The following is an 8887-nucleotide window of genomic DNA, read 5'->3' on the forward strand; positions in this document are numbered from 1 at the left end:
TTTAATTTTGAGCTCAAATTTAGACATAGGAGAGGAAGGTATGACATATAACACCTTTTAAGATTTGAATTTCTGTTGCCTAAACACCAGGGGTTTGGTCCAGGTCTCTTTGCTCACTGCACAGAAAGACAGTCTCTGAGACGACAAATATTGTCCAGGAAGAAAGCACTATTTGAGTAATGTCAGGAAAACAAGAGATAATTCTCAAACCTGTCTCCCCACCTGACCAACACTTGGGGTTAATATAGTGGGCAGGAATGTAACTACATGCAGAAAAGCAGAAATTAAGGAGGGATAAGAAAGCAATCATGATGGATGAGGGGTCTGGTGTCTTAGAGCTTCGATGTGGTGATCTAGTGAGTTTCAGTACCTTGCCCAACAAAGGAACTCAGATAAGACAACTGTAAGTTTCAAGTTTTAAGACCAGAGGATCAATTTCTGTTTATTCAAAAGAACCCTCCAAACCTGGTAAACATCATTTCTATGGGTAAATTGGGATGGTTTCATTTTGAGACCAGTAATGTTGACACCAATACTCCTCAGAGTGGTCCAAGGAGCATCTGAGTCAATGTGCCTGGGAAGTCATAAATGACATAGATTCTTGGGTCATGTGCTCGCCTAATGCTGCAGAATATGGAGTCAGGCCTTGGGAGACTCCCTGTTCACAAGGATACCGAGTGATTTTTATGCAAATCTTGTTCTGAAACACAAGTAGTTGCTGTCAATCAAATGGGACATCCACCTGAAATGAGTATGGCCTTTTGGTGTCAGGCGATGTGCCTTGGGTCTTGCAGGATTTGAGGAGACAGAGGAAGGGTGCAGCTTTCCAGTGTCTCAGGCCGAAGTTCAGAGGCTGGGATGTGAGAGGGCACAGTGGAGGCCACTGTTTTTCCTGTTTCTATGTTTAGGGTTCACCTGGTTTTAAGGAAGCTTCTAGCTGCTCTGGCTCTGACTTTGAAAGAACATTTGGTTGAAATGCAAATGCCCCCGCCCGGGCAGCCACCGCAGCATTTCTATAAGAAAACAAGCTGTTCACAACTGTGTCAGACCTGTGAGCTCACATGATGTTTTTCCTCTGTGCCTCAAAAATAATTTCCAAAATTAGTTTTGGATCTTTAAACTGAGATGTAATGGTTATCTCAATGAGAAAAGCGTTCGCATTTCTCTTTGTAAAACCACGTCCGAGTCTGCCTTTTGATTCAGTGGCTATATCGCCACTTAGACCCATACTCTGAAAACTCCCACAGTAATGGGCACAAATGCTTCTTTTGGCTCACACAGGCAAATAGAATCCCAGTAAACAAATAGCTTTTAAAAAAGCATTCATATTATACTTTATGCAGCACGGTGAATATATGTAATTTCAAAAGTGAAGACTTTACAAATATTTGCCAATACTGACAACTTTTGTCAGTATTGGGTTTGGTTGTGTTTGGCTGAGACATCCACAATAAAAGAGCTGATAGGAAGTGGAATTTCATGTTTTTTTTGTTTGTTTGTTTTTTGTTTTTACTTTAAAGAAGCCCAGGGTAAGCGGTGAGTTCCCCAGGGGCGCTTGCCCCCTTCTGCCTGCTGCTCTTCCTGCCTTAGCTGGGGCTTTCAATCTTGTGCTCCAAGGTGGCTGCCAGGACCCCAGATGTCACATCCCTTTCCCAAGCATCAGGATGGAGAGAGAAAGAAGGCCATCCAGTGTCTCTTTGAGAAGACTCCCTGGAATAATTGGTAAGATTTCTACTTACATCTCTGTTGGCCACACACCTGGACACAAGGCCACACGTGCTTCAAGTTAGCTGCGAAGTGGGGGCTCTTTCCAGAGGAGAACATCACAGCCAAGCCTCTCATTCATTTCTGACTCAGAACGGGAGAATGAATGTTGGGTGACCAGTAACCTGGCATGCCTCCTGTGCTATCACCATGAGCTAGGACAATGAGAGATATGTGCTTCTGAGACAGGAAGTTGGCAGGACTGTTTTACAAGACCCAGCTCAAAAAACAAACAAACAAGCAAAAAACCAAAAAAAAAAAGCCTGCTGATAAAACAGGATGCAGTAAAGAAGCCAGCCAAAACCCACCAAAACCAAGATGGCTACACAAGCAACCTCTGATCATCCTCACTGCTCATTATATGCTAATTATAATACATTAACTTGCTCAAAGAAACTCCTACCAATGCCATGGCAATTTACAAATGCCATGGCAATGTCCAGGAATTACCCTATATGGTCTGAAAGGAGGAGGAACCATTAGTTCCCGTAACTGTCCTCCCCTTTCCCCAAATACTCATGAATAATCCACCCCTTGTTTAGCATATGATCAATAAATAACCATAGAAATAGCCAACCAGGGCTGGGCGTGGTGGCTCACACCTGTAATCCCAGCACTTTGGGAGGCCGAGGCGGGTGGATCACGAGGTCAGGAGATAGAGACCATCCTGGCTAACACGGTGAAACCCCGTCTCCACTAAAAATACAAAAAATTAGCCGGGCACGGTGGCGGGCGCCTGTAGTCCCAGCTAATCAGGAGGCTGAGGCAGGAGAATGGTGTGATCCCGGGAGGCAGAGCTTGCAGTGAGCCAAGATTGCACCACTGCACTCCAGCCTGGGCGACAGCGAGACTCCGTCTCAAAAAAAAAAAAAAAGAAATAGCCAACCAGCAGCATTCAGGCTGCTCTGCCTATGGAGTAGCCACCCTGTTATTCCTTTACTTTCTTAGTAAACTTGCTTTCACTTCACTCTGTTGGCTGGCTCTTGAATGCCTTCCTGCACAAAGCCAAGGACCCCCATGGCCTCCCAGGCTGAGTCGCAATTTTTGAGTTGGCACTGTGGCACTTCATTGTCATGAGGAAAGTGTTACTTTTATGAGGACCTGTGGTCTTGGCCTCTGTGTTAGACTACTGCAGGTTTCAAGGATCAGACATGTCTTCGGGTAACCTCTGGTGAGCACTTCTTTTTAAATAAGGGGACACAGAAAATAAAGGAAGTGAAGGAAAGCCTCTAAACAGCCAAAATATGTATCATATTCATTTCCTGATAAACTATTGAGTGCTTACCTTACACTAGGGACAGCATCAGTTATTTAGGCATGAGTCCAGCCATCTCAGAATGTGCAGGGTTGAAAGGTGTATTTGTATGTAGATGGCAGATATAATCCAATGGCACATGCATTAGGCCAGAGGAAGTCTGTAGGACCGGGAGGGACAGTTCCGTTCGTCTTCACAGGGAGCATACGTTCTTTCTCTGAGCTGCGGTGTACGGAGAGGTATTATACGAAGACAGGCCATGCAACAGTTCTGCCAAAGCAGAGAAGGGCTCAGGTATGGTCTTGTGAGTGCTGCAAGGTCAGAGATAACCAGGTCCATGTTCCACAGTGTCAACCTTTTATTTTAATCACAAAAGCCACGAACTTCATGGAGTTCCCAAGCAGGCAGTTCTCCTTAGTACTTCCCATTCACTCAGTAGTCACAGCCACGGGCTCACAGGTTCAAGCCACTCCATAAGGCAGTCAATATTGCAAACCATACATAATGGTATACTTAATCAATATAGAAACGTTACAGATGAAACAGTCCACAACAAACAAAGTCACGTTTAGCGTTAAGAAAAAGAAGATGGGAAAAAGGGTTAACAAGGCAGTCCAGGGAGAGTGACAAAAAGATAAAAAGAATCTCCCCGTCTGGCCCCAGCGATTCCTCAGTCTTGCAAGGAAGAGTCTTTGATGTGGGCAGATGTTGGGTGCTTATCACAAGTGACAGCAAGATGGAGTCAAATAACATGACCGTTTTGAGCAGCTCACGTCCTGCTCTTTTTTTTTGGCCAGAGTCCTCTGGGGAGGGCCGATAGTGGAAGAGTGTGTTTATATCCTTGTCTGGTTGGAGGCAAGCTTTATTTATTAGGTAAACTCTCGGTTGGCAGAGTGTCCTGTGAACTGTAAGATGACGGAGCCACTATATCAAGGGTGCTGTGTACACATGGGCATCTAAAGCCTCTGGAGACACACATCATGTGGCTGGGGCGGCTGGTCTTTCACTGCCCTTAAGGCAGGCTCTGGTGGGTCTGCGCCTGTCTCCCCACCTCATTCTCCCTGTGTCCTTGGGGCTGATCCTCTGGCTGCTTCTGCTAAGGGTGCTGGTTCTGGTTCAGCTGTGCCGGCTGCTCAGGGTATGTAGCAGTGCTTGGTGGCCCAGAAGCGGAATTCTTCCCCAGTCTACACTCCCCACTCTCTCTGTCTCCCCCTCCTGTCCTCCCTTGAACCACTCCTTGTGGGTTAGCCCCACCGGTCCACCACAACTGGCCTCGTCACAGCAAACAATCACCTCCGTATTTCCCAACCCTGCTGCCTTCCTCCTGCTTGATCTTTGGGGAGCACCTGGCCCAGGTGACCCCCACAACCCCCTCTCCAATACCCACATTGGCGTGGTTCTTTCCCTCATTGTCTTCGGGGCTCTGCTTGAATGTCACTCGACCTGAGCATCTCTGACTTCTCAGCTTTCTTTCTCCACAATTGCCCGCCCTGGCTGCTGTCACAGGGATTATTGGATACTGTCTCTTTCCCACCACCATGAGAGCAGAGACCGTCTTTCCTTCTCACTGCTGTACGTCTGAACCCAGCGTGGTGCCCAGCACCTGGCGCTCATCTGAGACACATTTATTGGCTGCATAGGTTCAGTGGGTTGCTACTGAAGGGACTGGAGGTGCCATGCACCTCGAATCTTTAGATTCCTCTCTCCACCACAACCATGGCATAGTGGTTCTAAGTGTCAGCTTTTCTTAGTGGCTGCTCGTTGGGCAACTTAACAAGCACATTCAACCGGACGAGCGCTGTCCCTCCTGAGGGTCAACATGGTCGGACACATGTGCACTAGTACCACTGGGGCAGCTGAGAGGACTTCAGGGCCCTGGTCACATTTAATGGTGGCAAATATTTGAGGTTCTAAGAGCATCCTGCACATTGAGAGACACAAGTTTTGAAATTATGCTCTTCGATCTGAATCATTTCTTTTTTTCTTTACTCAAAACATAATCTGAAAATAAACGACTGAGACCCGTTGTTTTATGTGCAGCGTAGGCACTGGGTTAGATAGTAATTACACAAGCAGTCCTCTGAAAATGATGTAAATAGAGGCAGCAATTTCACAGCAGGTACACAGCCTTAAAGAGGACTACCGCAACGGACTTTCCATTTCGTTTATATGCCTAAACTTAGACTGTAAATTATTTATGAAAAAATAAATTGCTTCATAGCTGAACCTAATATACATTTTACTGTCATCTCCAGATCTTATGATCTTCCCAATTTTACCTAGCACTGCAACAGATCTTTACTGATATGAGTTGTTAGAAAAAACTATTTTCCTTAAGGGCCTAACATAAAACCAAGCAGTGATGCTGGCATTAAAGAACAAGGTAATGGGTATGTTAGTATGAGCAATGACTTTTTGGAAAATAAAAATATCAGTGTTTTCAAAATAGAATTCAGTGACTTGTATACTTCATCTTTATCATTATTCTCTACCCTTATCCACTCTTAATGTTGTTCACGGTCAATGACAATATTTTGAAAACTACATTAGGAAAAAAAATACAACTCTCTCAACTAGATAACAAAAGCACTCAGCTGTGTTTAAAATACCATATGTAAAATATCTTTAAAGAGCAGTCATCAATAATGAAAAACTCTTCAATTAATATAAAGTCAAAATTAGGTTCTTTCCTCCATCTCAATTTAGAAAATTAATGAAATAGTATTCGAATAAAATCTCTCATCTGCTTTTTCTCAGGTATAATGGTAGATTTTTAAAAATTCCTCTGTTTAGAAACATAATGAGAACTGTTCACTAAACCAAAGTCATCTTGACAAAATGGGGTATCCTGGCTAAGAAAACCTGCAAAGCAGATGAGTCTTCCTGTTGGCCTCAGATCCTTGTCCCATTTTTCACTTGAGATTAACTGTCAAGGAGTTGTTGTGACATCTTGAATTACTAAAGCCATCTTACCTGTCCAAATTGACAGCACATCTGCAGAGGTTCCATGGAGCATCATCACCAAAAATTCACATGAAACTGCCACTAGAAGCAAATGGAGAAAGCACACAGCAGGACGGGCGTCTTTAATTGCCATTGCAGTGCGAGGTTTATTTGCTCTTTTAAACAATTCTAACGTGTACTTGAGTTGCTAGTACCTAATATCCGTATAGGCAGAGATAGTTTAAATAAATGGCAGTGATCATACTGGAATGCACAAATAACAGGCTATTTGACCTGGAAGAGAGTTTCAGTCATTGAATCTAATATGCTTATTTGACTAACAGAACATGTGTCCAGCTGCACCATGTGAATGATTTGCGGCACAGCCGGGACCTGGCTCAGTCCTCTTGACACATACATCAACTCGCAAGCACTGAAGCAGCAAGGCTGTTTGCAGAAGACATTTTAGGCAAAAATAGATTGCATCTTAAAAGTGAGTGAACTCCTTTACATGGGATAATCTAGGCACTGATATCTTTCCTCTCAAATCATAGCAAAATCTATCTTATTTATTATTTCAGCTAAAGGAAAGGAAAAATTGAGATTTTTTTTTTTTTTTTTTTTTTTTTTTTGAGACGAGTCTTGCTCTGTCACCCAGGCTGGAGTGCAGTGGCCGGATCTCAGCTCACTGCAAGCTCCGCCTCCCGGGTTTACGCCGTTCTCCTGCCTCAGCCTCCCGAGTAGCTGGGACTACAGGCGCCCGCCACTGCGCCCGGCTAGTTTTTTTGTATTTTTTTTTTAGTAGAGACGGGGTTTCACCGTGTTAGCTGGGATCGTCTCTCGATCTCCTGGCCTCGTGATCCGCCCGTCTTGGCCTCCCAAAGTGCTGGGATTACAGGCTTGAGCCACCGCGCCCGGCCGAGATTTGTGTTTTAAACCATACCTAGAGGATATCACTGCTGCTGTGAAAAATATTTCAAGTCAGTGATTTGTTACTTAATTTTGGAAAGTAGTAAAAACCCTGGAAGTAATTTTTTTTTTTTTTTTTTGCATTGTTCTTAGTTTTCCAAGCTACCCTTGAGGTCTTGCCTTTAATCATTAAGTATATATGTTAGAGTTTGCTGCAAGAACATTGAAACTTCAAATTTTTTTAGATTAACAAATTCAAGGCCAACTAGTCAGTAGATCGAATGATGAGGTGAGAGTTGGTGGCCATCCCAAGCCCTGTGTTAACCAGGACCAAATCATTTAACTAACTACTTCTTTGGCACTTCTATTTGTTAGTTGAGAATTAATTCATTTATTCAATTGTTTTGCACACTGGAAGAAATGCTTCATTTATTTATTTCATTTATTCTTTAAGTGTCCAAGTGATGTGTCAAATACTGGCGATTGAAAGAAATGGCACAACATAAGACTTTGAAGCCAAGGAGCTCAGCGTTTACTAGAAGCGACACACATATCAACAGATGAAACACAGACTAGCACATGCCAGCAAGACCAGAACCAAGCACAGAGTGCTGGAACAGATGGTAGCGTGTCTGTTTAGGTGGCTGCAAAGGTCTCCAGGACGTACCCAGGTACAGAAGCCGTGCAGGCATGAAGCCTGAGGGTTGCCTCTATGGTAACAGCAGTATAGTGCCATCTCCAAGGAACAGGAGGACATTCTGAGAGAGGGCAATGTAGAGTTTGGTGGTACAATGGCAGTGGATGATATGGGATAGAATGAGATGGGATAGAAATTTTGTGACAGAGGCCAGGGACGGTGGCTCATGCCTGTAATCCCAGCACTTTGGGAGGCCGAGGCGGGTGGATCACAAGGTCAGGAGTTTGGGACCAGCCTGGCCAATATGGTGAAATCCCGTCTCTACTAAAAGTACAAAAATTAGCCGGGTGTGGTGGTGGGCGCCTGTAGTCCCAGCTACTCGGGAAGCTGAGGCAGAAGAATTGCTTGAACCCGGGAGGCGGAGCTTGCAGTGAGCCAAGATTTGCACCACTGCACTCCAGCCTGGGCAACAGAGCAAGACTCTGTCTCAAAAAAAAAAAAAAAGAAATGCGACAGAAAGTGACTAGCTTTGTTTGCCAAATTAAGGAAACAAAAGTTTAAGGATAAAAATAAGTCTCTGGAAGATAATCTTCAATTGCTCTGTGATCTCAAACTGGACATTTTTCCATAAATGTGAAGTATTCATAGTTTAGTACAAAGCATTATGTAGAATCTAGATAAAGCAAATCAATCAGAAAATATTTGATAAACCAATGTACGGTGATAATTGACGTTTGGAATATTGCACTTGGACACCAGAAGCATGATGCACCCTGTGAATCAAAACCGTGTAACTTTCAAGGACTTAGGTAAAAATTCATTGCTTTTGTGATTTTAATTCTTCGCTAACCAGTGTTTCCTTTATATTCTTGATGATTGGCTAATTCCTTGTTAACCAGAAAACCAAACCAGAAAACCAAGCTCAGCATCCCAATTCTTAACAGACAGATAATAAGGAACTTACCATAACTAACTTTAAAAAGAATATTACAAAGGAAATGTCCAAGTTTGACTGAGGTTTTCTTGGTCTCTTTATACATGCACTTGAGGGAGGAAAATATATAGAATAATCAATGAGTATAGAAGCCAGGGGTATAAATAACAACCACTGATAAAGACTCTTTACAAACAATCTCCAGGAGGCAGGCTTGTCGACAGTCGCTGCCATTTATAATGAGCCACAGATTACTGTTGTTGACACATGGGAACAGTTTAAAAATGTTTGTTAGCACCAATGGAACGTGGACAATGACACCTAAATTATGCTGAATATGATTTTATTCTTAATGTCTGAGGCGAACTAAAAGTCAGAGGTAACTATCTGCTGCATCCGAGGAGATAAGAAAGTGACAGAGCTAAGGCTGGTCTCAAGACTGGGG

General features: G+C 43.5%; 1 long non-coding RNA gene across 1 annotated transcript; it reads left to right on the plus strand.

Moving 5' to 3' along the window:
- Positions 1-1518: 1518 nt before the first annotated feature.
- Positions 1519-8328, plus strand: LOC135971634 (uncharacterized). Its single transcript, XR_010587878.2, has 3 exons — positions 1519-1722; positions 6307-6455; positions 7326-8328. It is a non-coding gene; the product is annotated as an uncharacterized lncRNA (long non-coding RNA).
- The last annotated feature ends 559 nt before the right edge of the window (positions 8329-8887 follow it).

This window comes from Macaca fascicularis, chromosome 7 (assembly GCF_037993035.2).
Source record: "Macaca fascicularis isolate 582-1 chromosome 7, T2T-MFA8v1.1".
In the NCBI taxonomy this organism is placed as follows: Eukaryota; Metazoa; Chordata; class Mammalia; order Primates; family Cercopithecidae; genus Macaca; species Macaca fascicularis.